Source organism: Dermochelys coriacea, chromosome 7, assembly GCF_009764565.3.
Source record: "Dermochelys coriacea isolate rDerCor1 chromosome 7, rDerCor1.pri.v4, whole genome shotgun sequence".
In the NCBI taxonomy this organism is placed as follows: Eukaryota; Metazoa; Chordata; order Testudines; family Dermochelyidae; genus Dermochelys; species Dermochelys coriacea.
The window spans coordinates 45,677,871-45,703,163 of record NC_050074.1 but is presented as its reverse complement, the minus strand read 5'-3'; the positions used below and the strand labels follow the sequence as shown (position 1 = coordinate 45,703,163).

Here is a 25,293-nt window from a genome sequence, read left to right as displayed (position 1 = left end):
TGTAATCGAGTGACCAGAGAGACTGAAGTGTTCTCCAACTGGTTTTTGAATGTTATAATTCTTGACGTCTGATTTGTGTCCATTTATTCTTTTACGTAGAAACTGTCCAGTTTGACCAATGTACATGGCAGAGGGGCATTGCTGGCACATGATGGCATATATCACATTGGTAGATGTGCAGGTGAACGAGCCTCTGATAGTGTGACTGATGTGATTAGGCCCTATGATGGTGTCCACTGAATAGATATGTGGACACAGTTGGCAACAGGCTTTGTTGCAAGGATAGGTTCCTGGGTTAGTGGTTCTGTTGTGTGGTGTGTGTTTGCTGGTGAGTATTTACTTCAGGTTGGGGCGCTGTCTGTAAGCAAGGACTGGCCTGTCTCCCAAGATCTGTGAGAGTGATGGATCGTCCTTCAGGATAGGTTGTAGATCCTTGATGATGAGTTGGAGAGGTTTTAGTTGGGGGCTGAAGGTGATGGCTAGAGGCATTCTGTTATTTTCCTTGTTGGGCCTGTCCTGTAGTAGATAACTTCTGGGTACTCTTCTGGCTCTGTCAATCTGTTTCTTCACTTCAGCAAGTGGGTATTGTAGTTGTAAGAACATTTGATAGAGATCTTGTAGGTATTTGTCTGTCTGAGGGGCTGGAGCAAATGCCGTTGTATTGTAGAGCTTGGCTGTAGACAATGGATCGTGTGGTGTGGTCTGGATGAAAGCTGGAGGCATGTAGGTAAGTATAATGGTCAGTAGGTTTCCGGTATAGAGTGGTGTTTATGTAACCATTTCTGATTAGCACCGGAGTGTCCAGGAAGTAGATCTCTTGTGTGGACTGGTCCAGGCTGAGGTTGATGGTGGGATGGAAATTGTTGAAATCACGGTGGAATTCCCTCAAGGGCTTCTTTCCCATGGGTCAGATGATGAAGATGTCATCAATGTACTGCAAGTAGAGTAGGGGCATTAGGGGACGAGAGCGAGGAAAGCATTGTCTAAGTCAGCCATAAAAACGTTGGCATACTGTGGGGCCATGTGGGTACCCACAGCAGTGCCGCTGATTTGAAGGTATACATTTGTCCCCAAATGTGAAACAGTTATGGGTGAAGACAAAGTCACAAAGTTCAGCCACGAGGTTTGCCGGGACATTATCGGGGATACTATTCCTGACGGCTTGTAGTCCATCTTTGTGTGTAATGTTAGTGTAGAGGGCTTCTACATCCATAGTGGCTAGGATGGTGTTTTTCAGGAAGATCACCGATGGATTGTAGTTTCCTCAGGAAGTCAATGGTTGTCTCAAAGATAGCTAGGAATGCTGGTAGTGTAGGACCTGAGGAGGGAGTCTACATAGCTAGACAATCCTGCTGTCAGGGTGCCAATGCCTGAGATGATGGGACGTCCAGGATTTCCAGGTTTATGGATCTTGGGTAGCAGATAGAATACCCCTGCTCAGGGTTCTAGGGGTGTGTGTCTGTGTGGATTTGTTCTTGTGCTTTTTCAGGGCGTTTTCAGGATTTAAGTAGTTTCACAGATAAAGCGTACTATAGGAAAAGAAGCTTAACCTTTATCTGTCCTCTCTAGAACTGTATTTTAATGATGACATTCTGTGATTTATTTAAAATAGGATTGTAACAATACTATCATTTCCAAGCTAGCATATTTTTTTCAATGTAAATTAAAAACTGCCCTGATATTTAAAAGTTATTTCTAATTATTTGAGTATGCTTTTGCCCATATAGCTTTCAACAGTTCCCCCAAAGTAAGCTATTCGGGGAAAAACCACATTTGCCCCAGTATAACAGTATCTTCAATAAGTCTTTTGGAAGGTCTTTTAAAAAAAATCACAATCCCTAACTGACATTATTATACTGGCAAAAGTTTCTAGTGTAGATCTGGCCTACAAAACTGACATCCTGATCCCAATTACTGACTGAGCCTCTGAAACTACTGTAGATGATAATGTGTAAATTCTGCTTCAAGTTATGTTCACTAAACTGAAAGGAGCTACCTTGCAGATACCAAATTAGGAAAAGGAACTTTGCTAAGGGAAATCTTCTGCATTGCCATATTTCTTTTAGAATGAGCCTTCAACATTTTCTGTACTAGAACATGAGCCATCTTATTATAGCAAGCTTCAATTCACTGCACTATCTGCTCAAATAGTTGTTGGATTTCCTCTTGGATTTTATCCTGTAAGCAATATAGAAGAGATGACAAAGCTTTTCATTCTCTTAGCGTAAAGATGAAGAACTAATTTCATATCAAACTTCTGTTGAATTGTGCTAGAAGAGTCACATCCCAAGGAAAAAACTGGAAGGTAAGGGCAATAAGATTAAGGGTTAATTAGATGAACACTTTAGAAAGAATTTTAGGGTTAAGAACTTTTGTCCTTATGGAAAGCAGAGAAAAGAGAATAAGCTATCAGGGATTTTTAGGGGAGTTAGAAGTTATCTTCAAGGAAGAGGAGCAGAATGAACATTTCCTGAACAGTTCAGAAGAAGGATCAAAAATTTAATGAGGTTCAGATTCATGCCCCAAGGACTGATTAGAGAATTTCACCAGTGGATAAAGACGAAGGAGCCTTTCATGAATTGTTTCATCTGAGGGTGAGCAAATGCAATTTTCTGTTCCGGTGACTCAGAAGGCAAAACAGTCTTTAGAAAAATCTTAACAGATGTACTCCTCAGAAGTGAATGAGCGAGAAGTCCAAGAGACTTCCAAAGTGATCATTTACAAGTTTAAAGAATATTCTGTGCTTCCTCTGACGCAGAAGTGTCATTTGGTCACAGCATCCAAGAGCCACAAAGCTTAAGTAAAGAAAGACTGAATCTAGATAGTAAGGCTGTTTGGCAAATGGAAGAAAGAGGCTGTTCCAAGTGTGTGACATGGGCATTTCACTTAGAGCTTGATTCTGGCTTGCCTTTATGCAGGCACAGAGTGGAATAAAGGGTATGGCAGTAAGGAGCCCTGTCAAGGTTCCTTCCCCACTCTCAACTCTAGAGTACAGATGTGGGAACCTGCATGAAAGACCCCCTAAGCTTATTCTTACCAGCTTAGGTTAAAACTTCCTCAAGGTACAAACTTTGCCTTGTCCTTGAACAGTATGCTACCATCACCAAGCGATTTAAACAAAGAACAGGGAAAGAGACCACTTGGAGATGTCTTCCCCCAAAATATCCCCCCCAAGACCTTACACCCCCTTTCCTGGGGAGGCTTCAGAATAAACAAGTTGAGCACAGACCAGCTTGGGTTTTTTAGGACCCATTAAACTGGACATTGGGAAATTTAGACTTGAAATTAGACGAAGGTTTCTAACCATCAGAGGAGTGAAGTTCTGGAACAGCCTTCCAAGGAAAGCAGTGGGGGCAAAAGACCTATCTGGCTTCAAGATTAAACTCGATACATTTATGGAAGAGATGGTATGATGGAACAACATGATTTTGGCATTAATTGATCTTTAACTATTCATGGTAAATAGGCCCAATGGCCTGTGATGGGATGGGATCTGAGTTACTACAGAGTATTCTTTCCTGGGTATCTGGCTGGTGAATCTTGCCCACATGCTCAGGGTTCAGTTGATCGCCATATTTGGAGTCGGGAAGGAATTTTCCTCCAGGGCAGATTGGAAAAGGCCCTGAGGGTTTTTCACCTTCCTCTGTAACATGGGGCACGGGCCACTTGCTGGAGGATTCTCTGCACCTTGAAGTTTTTTAAACCATTATTGAGGACTTCAATAGTTCAGACATAGGTGAGAGGTTTATTGCAGGAGTGGGTGGGTGAGATTCTGTGGCCTGCATTGTGCAGGAGGTCAGACTAGATGATGATAATGGTCCCTTCTGACCTTAATATCTATGAGTCTATGAGAATGGAAGATAATCTCACAGGCAGGCAGATTCAAAACATAGAGAATCCCTCTAGGCAAAACCTTAAGCTACAAAAGACACAAAAACAGGAATACACATTCCTCCAGCGCAGCGAATTTTACAAACCAAAAACAAAAGAAAATCTAAGGCATTTCTAGCTAGATTACTTTACAGGAAGTGGAAGGCTTGCATCCTTGATCTGTTCCCGGCAAAGGTATCACAGAGGACAGACAAAACTCTTTGTCCCCCACTCCAGATTTGAAAGCATCTTGTCCCCTCATTGGTCATTTTGGGTCAGGTGCCAGCGAGGTTACCTTAGCTTCTTAACCCTTTACAGTTGAAGGGATTTTGCCTCTGGCCAGGAGGGATTTTATAGCACTGTATACAGAAAGGTGGTTACCCTACCCTTTAAATTTATGACACGCCCCCCAAATCACAGATAGGGTGAAACACTGGCTGTGATTTCTTCCTGGAGCTCTAGGAGGAAACAGAGTTAATAAGACACATGCATCTCTAAATATACTATTAACTGTATAAAGGCTAACAATACTTTCCACATCTCAAGGATCATTTTAACTAGTTGATTCTGGGAAACTTTCACAGGACAGTGCATCAGCCACTTTGTTAAAAGCTCCTGAAATGTGTTGTATGTCGAAATCAAATCTTGGAGAGCTAAACTCCACCGAATAAGTTCTTTGTTACTTCCCATGGCGATATGAAGCCACTGTAGCGCAGCATGGTCAGTTTGCAGGTGGAAACGTTGTCCCCAAACGTATGGGCATAGCTCTTCCAGAGCGTAGACAATGGCGTAGCATTACTTTTCACTGACTGACCAGTGGCTTTCCCTCTCAGAAAGCTTCTTGCTGAGAAAGACGACAGGATGGAATTCTTGATTCGGTCCTTCCCGCATTAAGACTGCTCCCACACCACGCTTGGACGCATCTGTGGTTACTAGGAACGGTTTGTCAAAGTCTGGGGCCCTTAGCACGTGGTCAGACATGAGTGTCGCTTTAAGCTGGTTAAAGGCCTTCTGACACTCTACATATCTTGTATATATGGCTTGGGCAGGAACTGGAAAGAATCACACTTGCTACATGTGGGGAAATGCAAGGGGTTCTTATTACAAATTTTGCAACTTAGCATAAGTTGGAAGACTGGAAAAATCTCACTTTTCAGGTTTTTGGGGATTTTTTTACCCTTTTTCACCACCATTTTTCTTAAAATAAAATTAAACAAAACACCCCACACATTAGTAAATAAAATGCAAAAACCCAAGTTAACACAATGTTAAAGGTTGCACTGTTAAACCCCTCAATTAGTAGGTTCAGAGTAGCAGCCGTGTTAGTCTGTATTCGCAAAAGAAAAGGAGTACTTGTGGCACCTTAGAGACTAACAAATTTATTAGAGCATAAGCTTTCGTGAGCTACAGCTCACTTCATCCGAAGTGAGCTGTAGCTCACGAAAGCTTATGCTCTAATAAATTTGTTAGTCTCTAAGGTGCCACAAGTACTCCTCAATTAGTAGGAAATGTCAATGCTAAGGCTGAATGTGCAATCCTAACTTGACTCCCATGTGTGTATGCATTACGATACAGAGCCAAACTACACTTTCAGTTACATCCAGGTATATCCAAAGACACTTCAATGACTTGTAACAACACCTTTCACTGGGTTACCTGCAGGAATTGAAACTAGATCCTCTGGATCGCAAAGCATAACCTCTGCTACTTTGAATAATTAACCAAACCCGCTGGCCCACACCAATTAACACTCATACCTTTATAAGCGATCTAGCTCCAGCAGGGGTGAGGGGCGGAACCACACGACAAAGAGCCACACTGTGTTACCATGGGTTATATGCTCCCTATAGCTGAGGAAACTCATTGCACGCTTATTCCAGATGTATTCTGTGGTGACAGCAGAATTGGGCCCACTATCATAAACTGCATGATCACATGCTATTTCTCAGATAATACAACACAGCATCATACATTGTTTTTCCTACAACCTTAGATACATGTAAGGTATTTTACAGTGTTTACTATTCAGAGTATGCCAGAGAAACAAAGCTCAATAAAATCCTTTATATGATAAATATATAATAAAACTATGCTTAGATAATGAACATGTTTTAGCATGCTCTAGGGTTCTGAATGAAATTACCACATTAACCCTTTCCATAATGGCAATATTATCTATGATAGTTCATTAATATGTATTACTGTAAAAATACTATTGCTGTTCAGTATATTACTTAGCAACTAGAAATACAAACAGGCTAAGATTTTTTAAAGTGGCTACTTAAATTTAGGCACCAAGGTTGAGATTTTTAAAAGCCAACCAGGCGACTCCCATTAATTTCAATCTGGCCATTTATATGGGTGCCTAATATGGATGCACAATCCCGATTTAAGAATATTTCTGAAAACCTTGGCAACGTATTTTTGTCATTTTATGGAAAAATATCAGCTTTTATTTTATATTTGTATTTGTTTGAAATATATTTCAATGGTATAGAAATATAAATTTTGTACATAATCTCATTCATTAAACAAACTTTTGAATAATATTTAAAATAGTATACTTCCAATAACTACCAAAAAATTGGAACTTCATTATGGCATTAGGAAGACAGGCCACATGAAAAGTGCTAACTTACCATTTTAAAAATAGTTCAATTTTCTTAGAACAATTCAGCAGTTTGCTCAGATCTATCTTGAACCAACAATATTTAGCATTATTTCTGAATACAGTTCGAGAAGAATCAAAAGTAGGACTCCAACTGAATGTCCTACATGTGCCCAAGTACTTAAGGAATCTCAGAGCAATGGGTAATAGTACAGATCAGACAGACAGTGGTAAAATGAATTTGGTATGAGGTTTTTTTCCATGTAACATATTACAGATTAGGCATGTCACAGAGTAAATTATCTGATATGAAGTAACAAGTAACATATTCATACACATTCATGAGTAATATATTAGAAGACATCCCAAAGAAATTCCTAATTTAACTCCTTCACCGGTCCATGGGCTGTTTATAGGCCTATTTTATACCAGCGAGGATTACAGACATATGCCTGAGAAACAATATCTGGAGACAAGAGCCCCAAATGGGGTTGCAGGGTTTCTACCGATCCCATCATTTTGAACTACTGTTTCAATCCTGAACCCCTCTACTTTCTATAAAAAAATCCCCAACTCAACACAAAGAGATTCTCTAAATACAACATTCTCAAACCTTAAGAACATTATTTATCTCTGCAGTTCTCCCAGACTCAGACAGTCCAGGGGGTAAAATCCCATAGTTAAAGAAAAACCTGAGCACTGTGGACTATCCCCAAATGGACATTTTAATTAGAGGACATTTTTAGAAGGTTTTCTTATTGGCATACCTTCCATGTCAGTGAAAGACATTAACAGGAATAACATTTATAATTTTTTTTTAGCAGCCCATTTTGATTTTTCACTTTCCTTAAGGACAGATGTTCTGCAGAGACTCCATTCATACTGTGATGAAAATCATAAACTGTTTCAAATTACTGATACTGAAACTGTCATGATGTACAACAAATGACACCTTTTTAAATAGGAATTGTTTCTATCTACCACAATTCATTCTCATAAAGTGCTAAATTGCAGAAGAAACTTTGATGTTTACCTCCATCCCTTTTGGGCACGCAAACATGTTTATTTAAATCAGCAGGAGAAGTGAGTCATCCTACTGCTAAATAATTCAAAGATTTGCAAATGCTGATTCTTTGAAAAACAAGCAAGTGTGTTTAAAAGTCTCCTTCCTTTGGGACACCACAGCTTCTTCACTTGACTTCTGTCTTTCTCAACACCTTAATTCCTCATACTAGGACAATAAACATTTTATTCAATTGCTGTCATGTTTCCCGCATTGTGACAGGGTGTACCTACCCTGCACTGGTCCCACAGGAGTTAACAGCACTGTGTGGGCTGAAGAGGCCATGCCCCCACATACCTACTGGGCATGCTCAGAACCAGAGTATAAAAGAGAGTGCTCAGCTCAATCTGGGTTGATCATGGAAGAGACCTGAGGTGTGTTGCAGGCTCCTACCAGGAAGCTGCCAGAACCCCTGGCCACAGAGGCCAGCCATGCTGAGACCACGATGGACACCTAGCCAACCCCAAAAGAGAAGAAATCACTGAGGCTGTGAGATTGCTATCACTGGAAGTAAGAGTAGGAAGCAACCCAGGAAACAGGACTGTAGCAATAGGAGACCAAGACTGATCACAGAAATACAGGTTCCTGAGGGTCCTGGCTCGGGACCTGGTGGAGAAGGGTGGGCCTGGGGCCCCCTTACCCTGACTGCACACGCCACCAGTTGTAATCACCGGCTGAAGGGGTAGGTTTTACTGTCAAAGGACAGTTTTGTTGACTCCGGCCATTGGACCACATTTTTTTTTCCATAGATACTAAGGTCAGAAGGGACCATTCTGATCATCTAGTCCGACCTCCTGCACAACACAGGCCACAGAATCTCACCCACCGACTCCTATGAAAAACCTCACCTATGTCTGAGCTATTGAAGTCCTCAAATCGTGGTTTAAAGACTTCAAGGAGCAGAGAAGCCTCCCTCAAGTGACCCGTGCCCCATGCTACAGAGGAAGGCGAAAAACCTCCAGGGCCTCTCCAATCTGCCCTGGAGGAAAATTCCTTCCCGACCCCAAATATGGCGATCAGCTAAACCCTGAGCATGTGGGCAAGATTCACCAGAAAATTCTTTCCTGGGTAACTCAGATCTCAGGTAGTTGAAAGCACCTATCAAATCCCCCCTCATTCTTCTCTTCCGCAGACTAAACAATCCCAGTTCCCTCAGCCTCTCCTCATAAGCCATGTGTTCCAGTCCCCCAATCATTTTTGTTGCCCTCCACTGGGCGTTTTCCAATTTTTCCACATCCTTCTTGTAGTGTGGGGCCCAAAACTGGACACAGTACTCCAGAGGAGGCCTCACCAATGTCGAATAGAGGGGAACGATCACATCCCTCGATCTGCTGGCAATGCCCCTACTTGCCATTGGCCTTCTTGGCAACAAGGGCACACTGACTCATATCCAGCTTCTCGTCCACTGTAACCCCTAGGTCCTTTTCTGCAGAGAGAGATCCTGGAAGTATGTGAGCCTCGGGATCCAGCTTCAGAGGCCCGGACACACCAGGATAAGCTGCAGCAGCACAAGTGTATCTGGGTCGTGCCAAGCTGTCAAGACTGATTCGCCACCCGAGCATGGAGGTGCCCAACCAAGATACCAAGAGAACAAAGGTCAATTCACAGATTCATAGATTTGAAAAAAGAGAAGGGTGGCCTCTTAGATTCTAGCTCTATTGACTCTATGGGCCATGCTGCCCTTAAGAAAAGGGCTACCATACAGACTGTGGCCATTGGGCCCTGCTACCATGAAGAGAAGGGTGGCCGTATAGACTCTGAAAAATTGGGCTACGCTGCCCTGAGCAGAAGGGCAGCCCTATTGACTCTGGCCATTGTTTCTGTTCTGTGATTAATTAGATTTATGATTCTATAGATGTTACCAATTATGTCAGTGTGACGGGTTCCCTCCGGGGTGCAACCTGGAACTGGGATACCACTGAGCCTTCTGATCCACCAGCCTGGGCTACCTCTCACACCATGCTGCTGTGACAAGCTGAAAAGCCCTCCAAGCTTGCACTTTCACCAGCATTCACACAGGTAGAAACATACCCAACTGCAGTTACATGCAGGCTCACTAACAACCAGCCTCCCAGCCTAGGACCCCAGAGCAGTACTGTCCTGCCCTGGCCAAATCTGACCCGTATATGGGTTTAACACCCAGTCTGCCTCTCCCTCAATGTGAAAAGGACCATGCACACTTGTGATAACCAAGCTGAGATTTTCCCCAGACCTTAGTCAAATGCACACTGGTTTGGATTAAAACATAAAATAAGTTTATTAACTACAAAAATATAGATTTTAAAGTGATTATAAGTAATAGTGAACAGATCAAAGCAGATTATCTAATAAATAAATAAATCAGCAAACTGAGCTTAACATACTAGATAGGAAGGATATAAATTAGCAAATTCTCACCCTGAGTGATAAACAGGCTGGCAGATTCTTAAGGCACAAGCTGCCTTTCTTTTGCAGCTTGGGTTTCCCAGGTTTTCATACACAGGCTAGAAATCCCTTTAGCCTGGGGTCATCACTTCCCCCAGTTCAGTCTTTGTTCCTCAGGTATTTCCAGGGGGGTTGTTGTAGGGAGTGTGAGGTATCATCATGTCATTTCCCTCTTTTATATCTTCTTCCCACTTGCTGGAAAGCTTTTTTTGCTGTGACCTGGCTCAAACAGTTCCCATTGTGTAACGCTATCTCTGAGAGGTTTCTGTTGCACACAGGTCCTGGGGTAACCCTTGTGTGCATTTCCTCAATAAGCCATTAACATTGTTGGGCCTTTTTACTGTTGTACCTGAAAGGCTGCTTGTGGGTTTTTTCAACCTCCCAACATGTTTCAGTAACACATACACAGCCAAAGTTCATAACTTCACATATGACAATAGCACATAAAATCCAACAAGATATTAATGTCTAGAATACCAAGACTTTTAGAATGATACCTCGCAAGGCATACTTCGTGAAAAACATATCATAATTACATGACAGAGGTGAATATTGGGGTGCCAGGGTGTCAGTCAGATAAAAACCATTAAGACTCACATGTGAAGACCATGAATATTTTCTGCAAAGTCTTCTTGGTGTTTAAATATATTAATATCACTGCACAATAAAAACCAGTAATACTGAGAACTCTTCTTTTGTTGGATACCACTGTCTAAAAATTAGGTCACACAGAGGGATAGTAACATTATGGCAGCTTGCAACACATAATCCTCATTCAGAATTTCTCAGCCATAACAATCTATTAAAATGATTTCTAGAGGAACTGCTAGCTCTTCTTTCTCAGCAAACATTTAATTTTCACATGCCTGATTTGTGCACTCCTCTGCTTTGCTACCTAGCTAGCAAATGTTATGCCACTGGAATTCATCAGTTTTTTGTTTCAAAATAGAAGCAAGTAGGTAACTGGAACTGGAGCATTTCCCAATTAAAACTGAACACCTAAACAATGCTTTCTCCAAGTTTACCTGCAAATATAAGCTGAGACACATAGGCAAAGAGAATTACAATCTAACCTATGCTTGAGGCCAACTGCTATATCAATGCCTTGTGACACTATAGTGAGCAGATGTGATACCAATACATTAACAAGGGGCTCCAACAAAAATTTCCCACTTACTGTATGAGAAACTCAGATGTATGTATGCTTTCACACAGAAAGGGCAAGTATACTAAATAAAACTACCTTCTTATAACATAACCAAGCACAAAGGCAATATCATTGGGCAAACTTACATTAAGCTCAACTGGTGGGAGTGATTACATTTTGTTCCTAAACACTACACTGATTGTACTGATAGTATAGTACTGTGTTCAAGCTGTATAATTTGTAACAGAAGATGTGGAGGAAGAGAATGAAGAATACTCAGATATTAGTGATATGCTCTGTCAGAACATAGAGATATAGATCTTCCCATAATATTTTTTTAAAATACCTGACACTTGTTAAAATCTAGTCCAGAACTGGCAGATCCTACAGAGCAAAATAGGAAGCTTCTAGAATCTCTTCACGGAGGCAGCCCTTGGCCAGAAAGAAAATGGTTACTTACCCTATACTAACTCTGCTTCTCTGATATGTTGTAGACAGTATGGATCCAACTGTAGAGTCCATCGTTGGGCGTGCATATGCCTCAGGCAAGTGAGGAGATATAGATATATAGATATTTAAAACAACATGCATATGTCCTGCACCTCCTTAGGCTCCCATGTGAGGGCATATAGATGGAGCAACCACAACGTTCTCTTGGTTCCCTCAAAGCTTGTATCTGAGGACTTTGAAAAGCAGGGATGTAGGGCAAATCACAGGATTCATACTGACCACCTCTTCTTCAAGAACCAGAGTTACTGTAGAAAAGTAATCATTCTTTCTTCAAGTGTGTATGTTTCTGATAAAAAAAAAATCTGACATCTGTGCACAAAGCATGCCCACACCTGCAGTGGAAATGACGTGCAATCATTTGAAGAATTTCTTTTCCCCAGTAATGAGTGGGGCTTTGGGAGGAAAACAGATAGGTTGATTGATTGGTTAGATGAAAATCTGAGACCAATTTAGGAATGAACTTTGGATGAGTTCTGAGCACCCTCTTTTCACTATGGAATGTCACAAATTGAGGTTTGGCCGTGAGGGCCTGTAGCTCACTCACCCTCCTGGCTGAAGTGGTAGCCACCAGGAAGACAATCTTCTGCATGAAGTGGTCTAAAGAATATCCTGAGAGAGGATCAAATGGAGGATCCATGAGCCCAAGAAGACTAAACTGAAGCCTCAAGTAGGAGCAGTTTCTCTGATAGGTGAGAGCCTGTAATAGCCTCTTGAGAAACTTCAGTACTGTGTGGTAAGAAAAGACTTAGCATGACTGTACAGGTGGATGACAAGCTGAGATCCTGTGATGTGGACCTTTAATAGAGCTTAATGAAAGGCCAGTCTGTTTCAAGTGCAACAAATAGTCGAGGATGTTAGGTATCAAGGCTTGGGCCAGGTCCAGACTATGTCAGGCTGCTCTCAAGTGAGAATCTCTGTCACTTAGATTAGTACAATAGAACCTCAAAGTTACAAACACCAGAGTTACAGACCAACTCTTCAACCGGACACCATATGGAACCAGAAGTAAGCAATCATGCAGCAGCGGAGACGACAAAAAAAAAAGCAAATACTGTACTGTATTGTACCTGTATTGCATCTTAAAGGGAGGCACATCTGGTCTGCCTTGTCCCCACTTTCACCCTCTACTCGCCATGCGCGAGGCAGCCACTTACAGGTAGGAGGTGAAGACACTGAGTTTCACAGGCCAAGCTGCGATCCCCGAGCAGGACCAGCGCAGGGATCTGCACTGCTTTCCTGTAAGACACGGGCACTGTTTCCCTCCCCATGCTCCCCCCGGCTGGGAAGGGAACAAGCTTGCAAGCTCTGACAGAGCCAGGGAAAGAAGCTTCCCCGCCCAGATGTAGATGCTGCAAGGAAGCTGCCCTTGCTGAGGCAGAAGCTGCTGGAGCTGGAGCCCGAGCCCGAGCTCCTGCCTGCACATTGCACTCTGGAAGAGCAGCTCAGTTTTAAAGGGCCACAGCCTGCACCATGCGCCCACTGATGCCACAGTGCTCCAGGATGCCTCACTCATCACCTTTGAAGCCAGGGGGCTAGAACCAGCTGCCTGTCCCCACCCCCACCCAGTGGGCAGCCACTCACTGGTAGGAGGTGAAGATGTTGAAGTTCGCAGGCACAGCTGTGAGCCCCCGCTCCAAGCAGTCCGCCCTGAGGAGCATCCCATAAAGTCTTGTTCAGAGTTACGAACATTTCAGAGCTACAGACATCTCCATTTCCGAGATGTCCGTAACCCTGACGTTCTATGTCCTTCAGTCCCAGAGCCCAAGTCCTGCGAGCCTAAGTCAGCTGACTTGGGCCAACCACAGGTTTTTATCCCTGTGAAGACATACCCTATGGGTATGTTTACACTGCAATTCAAAACCCACGGCTGGCCTGTGCCAACTGACTTGGACTAAGGAGCTCGGGCTAAGGGGCTATTTAATTGCAGTGCAGACATTCAGGCTCAGGCTGGAGCCCAGGATCTAGGTGGGAGGGTCCTGGAGCTTGGGCTGCAGCCCAAGCCTGAACGTCTACACCACAATTAAACAGCCACTTAGCCTGAGCCCCATGAGCCTGAGTCAGCTGGCATGGGACTGTCGTGGGTGTTCAAATGCAATGTAGACATACTCTCAATTTCTCTAGCAGTGAGGTTGCAAGAGTCAGCACCAAAGACTGAAGCTGCATTCTCTCTACCTTGCTGATCTTTTCTTTCCCCCTTTTGTATGTGTTTGTCTTCTACGAAATGGGATCAGACTTGAACAGCAATAACAATAGCTCCATCCCTTCTCAACTGTTTCTGTCCTTGCCCCCACAAAAAAAGACAGTCATTACCATCTTTAAACACCATCTAAAGACTGTCAGGTAGGGTTTTTCCCCTTTTTTTCCCATATACCTAAAGGGAAAAGGAATAATGGAAAATCTTACTTAATACTTTATATTTCAAATGCTTGAACTATTTTTCTTCCCCCAACCCCATCCCAGACTACCCTGTACCTTTAATGAAAGGTTTAAAACATTTTGAATGGTGTTTTGCCATGGTAGTAAGCAAATCAAGGAATCCGCTCCAGCTGGATCCACATACCACCACCACCACCATCAGAAGCAGCATATAAGGACTGCATTTCCTTTTCAAAATTTGGAAACAATGAATGAAAAAGTGAGCGATTTGTCTAAAATTTGTAAGTGATACCTCCCATCTTATCTCTGCCCATCCTCTTGAAGCTATTTAAAAAAGAAAAGGAGAATAAGAATGGCAAGAGGAAGGGGAAGGCATGGGAGGAAAGGTGACTATGGGTGTAATGAAGCGGCTTCTGGTGGGGACACAACTGAGTATCAATTCAGGACAAACTGATTAGACTACAGGGCAGTCACAGCCCAAGGCTGCGGTTCCTCCACTATTGAGGCACACCAAACCAGCCAAACAGAGAAGACTTCGGTTTTACGCTACTGGCTAACCAGAAGTCATACAAGCAATTCCCTCAGATACTCCAGTTCCCTTGTATCACCACCAGCACCAGGATAATGAGAACACCTGATTCCAATTAATCTGCAAAGTCAGGTGAAGCCATTAAGTTAATGTGAACACCTGACTCTAATTAAGGCCCTTCTGATACTATAAAAGGACTCACTCCAGTCAGGCTGAGGGAAGCCAGAGGAGAGGAAGTGTGGCTGAAGGGCAGGTTAATGAAGACACCCTCAAATCATTGGTAAGGGTGAAGAAGAGAGAAGCGGGAGAGCTGTGGGGACGTGGCCCAGGGAAAAGTAGCAACTCTGGCAGTGAAAGGTCAGCTGCCAACAGCTTTTGCCATTAGGGTCCCTGGGCCGGAACCCGGAATATAGGGCGGGCCCGTGTTCCCCCCAACCCGCCACTACAGAAACACCTCCTGGGAGGGGAAGATAGGCCCCTGTCAGGACAGGAGGCTAAACTATTATGGAATAAGCCTGTAGAGACAACAGAGACTGTGGGAGTTCTCTCACTAACCTCCTTGCTGGCTTATGATGAAAAGGGCTCAGCAGACTGTAACCCTGTCCCTAGAGAGAGAAGGGCTACGTGGGGGGTCGCAGTGAGCCTCTGAGGCAAGCAGAAACTGCCTGGAAGCGCGGGACCCAGGGGGACAAGGTCAGAGCTCTGCCAAAAAAGGTTCTCCCGATCCCAAAGGACCAAGCCCCAGACCCAGGTCAATATACAAGTCAGATCTTACCCACAAATCACGCTGTTGCCAATCCTTTAGAATCTAAACCTAAAGGATTATTCATAAAAAGAAAGAAATATAGATGAGTTAAAATTGGTTAAATGGAATCAATTACATACAGTAATGGCAAAGTTCTTGGTTCAGGCTTGTAGCAGTGATGGAGTAAACTACAGTTCAAATCAAGTCTCTGGAGTACATCCACAGCTTGGATAGGTCATTCAGTCCTCTGTTCAGAAATTTACTGTAGCAAAGTTCCTCCAGAGGTAAGAAGCAGGATTGAAGACAAAATTGAGGGGTTTCCAGGGCCTTTTATATCCTCTGCCATGTGGAAGGACAACCCTTTGTTCTTACTGTGGAAAATCACAGCAGCAAGATGGAGTTTGGAGTCATATGGGCAAGTCACATGTCCATGCAAGACTCGGCTCTTTGCAGTGAGAGCAGCCATTGCTCACATGCTACCTTGAACATTCCCAGGAAGACTTCTCATGTGGATTGGAGTTTCCCAAGGTCCACTGTCAGTTAAGTGTTTGGACTAACATGGCTACCCCTCTGATACTTGACACCATGCAAGGCACTGCATTTAGCCGTATGGAGTGGAAATCCATAAACCTCATGAAGAAACTTGCACAGACAGACAGATATTGTCTTCTTTTCCAAATGCAAAACAGATGGACATCATACCAAATGGACTGAAGGTGAAAAATCCATTGCTATCTATATACTGCACAGGCCACAGTGAGAGATTATGCCACACGCTACCAAAGAAACTGAGGAACCATCTGATCAGCATCCTATATTGCAAACAGGAAAACATCAAAAAAAGAGCTCTCCAACCTGGAGACTCTCATAAATAACCAACCTTACATACAAACTGACTTTACTAAAATAAGACAGGAGATCTACATTACACACTTCACCTCTCTACAAAGGAAAAAGGACCGTAAGCTGTCTAAAATCCTACCTGCCACATGAGGCCACAACAGTTGTACCCCTAACTCACCCAGCAATATCGTCAATCTATCCAAATACACACTCAGCCTGGCAGAAGAGTCTGTCCTATCTCGGGGACTCTCTTTCTGCCCTGCCACAAACATGATACAGTTCTGCAGTGATCTGGAAGCCTACTTTCACTGTCTCCGACTCAAAAAATACATTCAAGATAACACTGAACAGCACACTGATACACAGATACCCTTCCACCAACAGCACAAGAAGAACTCCACATGAACTCCTCCTGAGGGTCGAAATGACAGTCTGGCCCTATACATAGGATGCTTCAGCTGACGTGCACAGGCAGAAATTGTGGAAAAACAACATAGCTTGCCTCATAACCTAAGTTGTGCAGAACACAATGCCATCCACAGCCTCAGAAACAACCCTGACATTATACTCAAAGAGGCTGATAAAGGAGGTGCTGTTGTCATCATGAACAGGTCTGACTACCAAAAGGAGGCTGCCAGACAACTCTCCAATACCAAATTCTACAGGCCACTTTCCTCAGATCCCACTGAGGAATACACTAAGAAACTGCACCATCTACTCAGGACACTCCCTACATTAACACAGAAACAAATCAACATACCCTTAGAGCCCCGACTGGGGTTATTCTATCTACTACCCAAGATCCACAAACCCGGAAATCCTGGACACCCCATCATCTTGGGCATTAGCACATTCACTGAAGGACTGTCCGGATATGGGGATTCTCTACTCAGACCCTACGACCAGCACTCCCAGCTATCTCTGTGACACCACTAGTTTCTTGAGAAAACTACAATGCATTAGTGATCTTCCAGAAAACACCATCCTAGCCACCATGGATGTAGAGGCTCTCTACACAAACATCTCACACACAGATGGAATACAAGCTGTCGGGAACAGTATCCCTGATGATGCCACAGCACAACTGGTTGCTGAGCTCTGTGACTTTATCCTTACGCACAATTATTTCAAATTTAGTGACAATATATACCTCCAGACCAGTGGCACCGCTATGGGCACCTGGATGGCCCCACAATATGCCAAGATTTTTATGGCTGACCTGGAACAACGCTTCCTCAGCTCGTCCACTCATGCCCCTTCTCTACCTATGCTACACTGATGACATCATCATCTGGACCCATGGAAAGGAAACCCTGGAAGAATTCCACCATGATTTCAATAGCTTCCACCCCACCATCAATCTCAGCCTGGACCAATCTACACAGGAGGTCCACTTCCTAGACACCATGGTGCAAATAAGTGACTGTCACTTTAACACCACCCTATACCGAAAAACCACCGACTTATGCCTACCTTCATGCCTCCAGCTTCCATGCTGGACACGCCACACGATCCATTGTCTACAGCCAAGCGCTGAGGTACAACCGCATTTGCTCCAACCCCTCAGACACAAACTAACACCTACAAGATCTTCACCAAGCATTCTCAAACTACAATACCCACACGAGAAAATAAGGAAACGGATCAACAGAGCCAGACATGTACCCAGAAGCCTCCTGCTGCAAGACAAGCCCAGGAAAGAAACCAACAGAACTCCACTGGCCATCACATACAGTCCTCAGCTAAAACCTCTCCAACGCATCATCAGTGATCTACAACCCATCCTGGACAACATTCCCTCACTTTCACAGGCCTTGGGAGGCAGGCCAGTCCTCGCCCACAGACAGCCTGCCAACTTGAAGCATATTCTCACCAGCAACTACACACCGCACCACAGTAACTCTAATTCAGGAACCAATCCATGCAACAAACCTTGATGCCAACTCTGCTCACATATCTACACCAGCGACACCATCACAGACCTAACCAGATCAGTCACACCATCACAGGTTCATTCACCTGCACGTCCACCAATGTGATATACGCCATCATGTGCCAGCAATGCCCCTCTGCTCTGTACATCGACATGGACAGTCCCTGCATAGAAGGATAAATGGACACAAATCAGATATTAGGAATGGCAATATTCAAAAACCTGTAGGCGAACACTTCAACTTCCCTGGACACACAATAGCAGATTTAAAGGTAGCCATCCTGCAGCAAAAAAACTTCAGGACCAGACTTCAGAGAAACTGCCGAGCTTCAGTTCATTTGCAAATTTGACACCATCAGCTCAGGATTAAACAAAGACTGTGAATTGCTAGCCAACTACAACAGCAGTTTCTCCTCCCTTGGTGTTCACAGCTCAACGGCTAGAAGAGGGCCTTATCCTCCGTGATTGAACTAACCTAGTTATCCCTAGCCTAATTCTTGCTTGCATATTTATACCTGCCTCTGGAAATTTCCCCTATGTGCATCGACAAAGTGGGTATTCCCCCACGAAAGCTTATGCTCCAATACGTCTGTTAGTCTATAAGGTGCCACAGGACTCTTTGCCACTTTAAGTGTTTGGAGTCTCCCAAGATCCATTGTCAGTTAAGTGTTTCTTGATTGGGCACTTAATCTGCAAATTCCTTTCTCAAGAAGCTGACCAAATGCTTCACTAATGCCACTTTTAGAATCAAACACATTGAGATACAAGTACATAGCCAATATTCATAATTTCAACTACAAAATTGTTACATGCACACTGATAGCATAATCATAACCAGCAGATAACCTTTCCATTGACACCTTACTGGACCTTCTTTGTACAAGATTTGGTGCAACTATAGTACTTTGGTTGCAACAATAATCTATATGGTCACAGATTATGTCAATAACATCACAATGGGGTACATACAGAGCTCCTGGCATGAAGGAAAGAATGGAGGAGTTTAGTATGGGGGGTGTCATAAATATAAAGGGAAGGGTAAACACCTTTAAAATCCCTCCTGGCCAGAGGAAAAACCCTTTCACCTGTAAAGGGTTAAGAAGCTAGGATACCTCGCTGGCACCTGACCACAATGACCAATGAGGAGACAAGATGCTTTCAAAGCTGGAGGGGGGGAGAAACAAAGGGTCTGGGTGATGCTTTTGCCAGGGACAGAATAGGAATGGAGTCTTAGAACTTAGTAAGTAATCTTGCCAGATATGCGTTAGATTCTGTTTTCTTTAAATGGCTGAGAAAATAAGCTGTGCTGAATGGAATGGATATTCCTGTGTTGTGTCTTTTTTTGTAACTTAAGGTTTTGCCTAGAGGGATTCTCTATGTTTTGAATCTAATTACCCTGTAAGGTATTTAGCATCCTGATTTTACAGAGGTGATTCTTTTTACTTCTATTAAAATTCTTCTTTTAAGAAACTGAATACTTTTTCATTGTTCTTAAGATCCAAGAGTTTGGGTCTGTGTTCACCTATGCAAATTGGTGAGAGTTTTTATCAAACCTTCCCCAGGAAAAGGGGGGTAAGATTTGGGAGGATTTTGGGGGGGAAAGACATTTCCAAACAAACTCTTTTCCAGTAACCGGTGTTAGACGTTTGGTGGTGGCAGCAAAAGTCCAAGGGCAAACGGTAAAATAGTTTGTACCTTGGGGAAGTTTTAACCTAAGCTGGTAAAAGTAAGCTTAGGGAGTTTTCATGCAGGTCCCCACATCTGTACCCTAGAGTTCAGAGTGGGGAAGGAACCTTGACGGGGGAGATGGGGAAGTAGGGGTGACCCAAAAACTTTGGAGGGGAGGGTGAATTGTAGGATCCTGTCATGGAGGAATGAAGGTGAACACAGAAGCTCTAATGCGTGTGTGTGTGTGCGCGCGCGGGCGGTGGCGGAAGGGTAAGAATGAAGAACCCTGTCATGGGGAGCACACAGCATTCTGGTAGGAGGTAGAATGGGAGATGGGGAAGCACACAGAACCTCTGATGCAGAGGACAATGGGGATATTGGTATGGAGGGAGTAAGGGGGAATTAGGGTACAACACAGAGGCCTCCCCCCTTGGATAGGGGAAAGAATGAGACCACTATCATATAGGGAAAAGGATGCACACAGAGCCCCTGGCATGAAGTGTGAGGTGGTGAAGGGCTATAGGAAGTCCATGAAATACAGGGATGGGAGAGTAACACAAATAAAATCTAAGAGAGAGACTGCAAGGGTGCCAGGAGCCTCTGATGTGTAAAATCAGCTCAGCCTAAAATAACCAACAAGTATTTGTGTCCCTAGATGACCTGCATCAATAAGAGCATGCTGAATCTTACAAAATGGGTTTTTTCTTCACCTTGCTGTTATATTATTTCCTTTGAAAAGGCAGATATAGGTGAATGACTGAACTGAGAAGAGACCTGTAGCAGAGTCAGACACCTCCCATGTGGCCCTTTGTGGCCAGGGGTGCCTTTGCAGTGCCCTGGTAACAATTTCTCCCTCACAGGCTTTTTAAAACAAATTCCACAAAGACTTTTCTTGTCCATTCCCCATCCCTTCTTGGATTGGGGCGGGGGGAGGGGGGGAAGGGCCTCTAACTTTATTAATACAAATAAAACTCTACATAAAACTCATAATAAAAGTTGCAAATCACAGTCCATCATTTTTACCCTCTTGTCAGGTCACTCCCAGGCTTTTCCTGCCTGTAGTCTCAGTAAGGAGGCCTCATGTCATGGGTCCTTCTCCTGGAGCCTGTTCATTCCCAGCAGTCTTCAGTTCATCCTACCCCCAGGCTTTACCTTCTGTGGTTGGCCACTCCCAGGCCCTACCTGGCTGGACTCTCAGTTTCTACTTCTGATTTCCAAACCCCCTCCTAGCAGGCTCTTCTCTGCAGAAGCCTTTCTTGTTTCCTGAGCTTTCACCTTCTCTGCAACCTTTACAGGGCAGTCCCTGATCCAACCCAGGTGTAACTCTTCAGTAATCAGGGTTGGCCAGCACCAGGCCCTCCAGCCCTTAAGGAGCAAGCCACTCTATTACAAGGCCTATCTATCTAAGTTACTCTTCATGCACCAACTACTGTGGTATCTTAAGACTTGCACATTTGTCTATACATATTACACACATCTCTACCTACCTCTGATAGTTTTGTAAGGCAAGTGTCATTCCCTCACACACAAAGGAGTTTAAAAAGTCAACATTTAAAATAAAGGTTAAAGAGAACATTAATTATACCAGGTCAAAGCTCTGTATGGCAATCAAACAACAGCCAATGATATCTGTATGAGTCCACTTTGTATGCTCAAGGAGTACCTAGTGACATTGGCAGGCTGGGCAGACCTATGGGTTTTGTGGTGGAAGGGGGAAAATCGGATCAGCCAAAGAGGGAAACATTCAAAATTCCTGAACTCTCATCTTGGAAAGTCTACAGTGCTGTGTAAGCCAGCAACTGAGAAGAGTTTCTTCCCCGAACGAAGAAAGAGATGAACATTTTAAAAATATAGGAAACTTATTGCTCCTATATTTATGGAAGTATTTTCTACGAGAATTCCACTTGGAGTTTGTCACTCAAAAAAAGAAATATTGTCTAGAGATTTACCAAGGTGGTTATCATTTTCTTGTTCAGATTATATACTTTAGTAAAGGTGTTCCATAGAATCATTTGTCTTCCAACAAATGTTAGCTCTCATACATTTAAACTGATAATGAAAAATAATGTAACATCTGTGACACTGAAAACTAATCTCCTTATTTACCAGTAGGGCACATGTATTTATGCTAAACATATAACCATTCCAATTTATTTTTAAAAAGTTTGCTGGATTGCAATGATAATGTAATGTCAACTGTGTGCAAAAAATTATAAAACGTAATTAGCTAAGAGATTGTTTTCTGTACTCATCAATCCTCTTTTCTCTCCATATGCAACAACTGCTCACCTCTCATTTACATATCACAGGGAAGATGCTCAGTTCAAAATGGGTGAATGAGATATGTATTTTTCAATTCACCTCATACAAGCACCAGATTGCAATCTCTTTATCGTGAAAGAGCAATTTACAAATGTAGATTTTTTTTCTTTTTTACATAACTACTCTCAAAAACAAAACAATGTAAAACTTTAGAGCCTACAAATCCACTCAGTCCTATTTCTTGTTCAGCCAGTCACAAAGACAAACAAGTTTGTTTATATTTACAGGAGATAATGCTGCCCACTTCTTATTTACAATGTCACCTGAAAGTGAGGTTCACCTGGCACTTTTGTAGCTGGCATTGCAAGGTATTTATGTGCCAGTATGCTAAACATTCATATGCCTCTTCATGCTTTGGCCACCATTCCAGAGGTCATGCTTCCATGCTGATGATGCTCATTAAAAAAAAGGATGCGTTGATTAAATTTGTGACTCAACTCCTTGGGGGAGAATTGTATGTCTCCTGCTTTATGTTTTACCCACATTCTGCCATATATTTCATGTTATTGCAGTCTCAGATGATAACCCAGCATGTTATTCATTTTAAGAACACTTTCACTGCAGATTTGACAAAATACAAAGAAGGTACCAATGTGAGGTTTCTAAAGATAGCTACAGCACGCGACCCAAAAAGTGCCTTCCAAAATTTGATCGGGACAGGGTGTGAAGCATGCTTTCAGTAGTTCTAAAAGAGCAACTCTCCGATGCAGAAACTACAGAACCCAAACCACGAAAAAAGAAAACAATCCTTCTGCTGGTGGCATCTGACTCAGATGATGAACATGAATATACGTTGGTTTGCACTGCTTCGGATCATTATCAAGCAGAACCCATCATTAGCATGGACGCATGTCCTCTGGAATGCTGGTTGAAGCATCAAGGCACATATGAATCTTTAGCGCATCTGGCCTGTAAATATCTTACGACGCTAGCTACAACACTGCCATGTGAATGCCTGTTCTCACTTTCAGGTGACATTGTAAACAAGAAGCGGGCAGCATTATCTCCTGCAAATGTAAACAAATTTGTTTGTCTGAGCGACTGGCTGAACAAGAAGTAGGACTGAGTGGACTTGTAGGCACTAAAGTTTTACATTGTTTTATTTTTGAATGCAGTTTTTTTGTATATAATTCTACATGTGTAAGTTCAACTTTCATGATAAAGAGATTACACTACAGTACTTGTATTAAGTGAATTGAAAAATACTATTTTATTTTTACAGTGCAAACATTTATAATAAAAAGTAAATATAAAGCGAGCACTGTACACTTTGTATTTTTTGTTGTGATTGAAATCAATATATTTGAAAAGGTGGAAATCATCCAAAAATATTTATATAAATAGTATTTTATTATTGTTTAACAGCGCAATGAATCATGCGATTAATCGTGATTAATTTTTTAATGGCTTGACAGCCCTTAGGCAAAAACTTCTTTAGGGTAGAAGAGGGCACGTGCATGTGTGTAAGCTAATGCAGCAATAGAGCAACTGTAATTTAGATCTTAAAGCTGTGTGAGCCTTGTGTAATTATTGAAGAGGTGCAGTAATTGTTACTAAAGCAGCTGACATCACTCGGTGCTTAATTTTCTGAAATACAGAAACTGTACTTAGAGAAATGCACCAAATTTACCGAGTTAATTTGTGTGTGCGTGGTGGAGGGGATGGTATTGTTACCATCTGCATACTTCTTCCCTCTCCTCGATTTTTAATGGTTAATAATGGTCTACTTTTAGTTCGCCGCCTTTATACCTCATAGAAATTATTTTATAAAAAGGATATTACAAGAGTGAAATTCATTAAATTACACATTATCACAATAAAACAATAACAGAAACATGACCACCTCTGTTTAGTGGCTCCTGCTTGCTATGACAAAACAACTTCCAGTTGCAAAAAGCAGGCATGACATAGTGTGAATTCACATGCTGTGTCTTAATATTTCATAAGATTACACATTTCCTCATTCTGAACTTCATCTAAGAGAAAAATAACATGAACACCTTGAGCTTGTATGATCAGAAAAATTTCTTAGTCAAAACAACAAAACAGAGTATACTGGTGTTACACAGACTCATGCTCCAAGTAAATTCCAAATACCGTCCCTGTGACCCCTAGAATAGTTTCTGAAGACTGTATATATTATGGTCCCATGAAACAAAATCTCAGTCCCAAATAAAAGTCACACAAACCTCAATAAATACTGTACATTTATTTGGCAGATATAGTTTTCAAAAGAATTAGAGCCTCACTCTGAGGTCATTATCCAGTGTCATGAGAGCCTCCATGGGCATCTTTGGTTTCAATCAACATGAAGAAAACTAGTTATGCAGAAAGAGAAATATACTAAACCTCTACTGTGCCATGCTTAGAGACATAAGGTGTGGGGGAGAAGAGAATGCAGGAACCCTCTTCCTCCCTTCATGGAATCAACAGGTCACGATCACTCCTTAGCAGAAAACAGTGCACTAAAAATTAGCCCAATATGCCCTCTAGCTCACCACATCCCCAAAGGGATGTGTAATATGGCTTAAGAGATGTGACCAAGCACACAAGCCTGCTAGCATGCATTCAGCCACTAGGAGAAAGTGGTGTTTGTGCATGTTGCTTTTTAACAGCAAAATACACCACAAATGCAGTGTCACCAACCTTCATTAAGAAATCATGATATGGTCAGCAAGATCTCTAAAGGCAGAAGGCATAAAGGACTGCATTTCTGTTCTCTTTCACTGAGCCAGCCAGAGGAGATTTTGTCCAAGTGTCTTATTTAGCATAATCCATACTGTGACAGAGCCAGAAGAGTACCCAGAAGTCACCTACTACACTACCAGGCCCAACAAGGAAAATAACAGAACGCCACTAGCCATCACCTTCAGCCCCCAACTAAAACCCCTCCAACGCATCATCAAGGATCTACAACCTACCCTGAAGGACGAGCCATCGCTCTCTCAGATCTTGGGAGACAGACCAGTCCTTGCTTACAGACAGCCCCCCAATCTGAAGCAAATACTCACCAGCAACCACACACCACACAATAGAACCACTAACCCAGGAACCTATCCTTGCAACAAAGCCCGTTGCCAACTCTGTCCACATATCTATTCAGGGGATACCATCATAGGGCCTAATCACATCAGCCACACTATCAGAGGCTCGTTCACCTGCGCATCTACCAATGTGATATATGCCATCATGTGCCAGCAATGCCCCTCTGCCATGTACATTGGCCAAACTGGACAGTCTCTACGTAAAAGAATG

General features: G+C 42.8%; 1 protein-coding gene across 1 annotated transcript in view; it reads right to left on the bottom strand.

The window, feature by feature from the left end:
* Positions 1–25,293, bottom strand: part of DOCK3 (dedicator of cytokinesis 3) — a 603,029-nt gene that overhangs the window by 414,506 nt on the left and 163,230 nt on the right.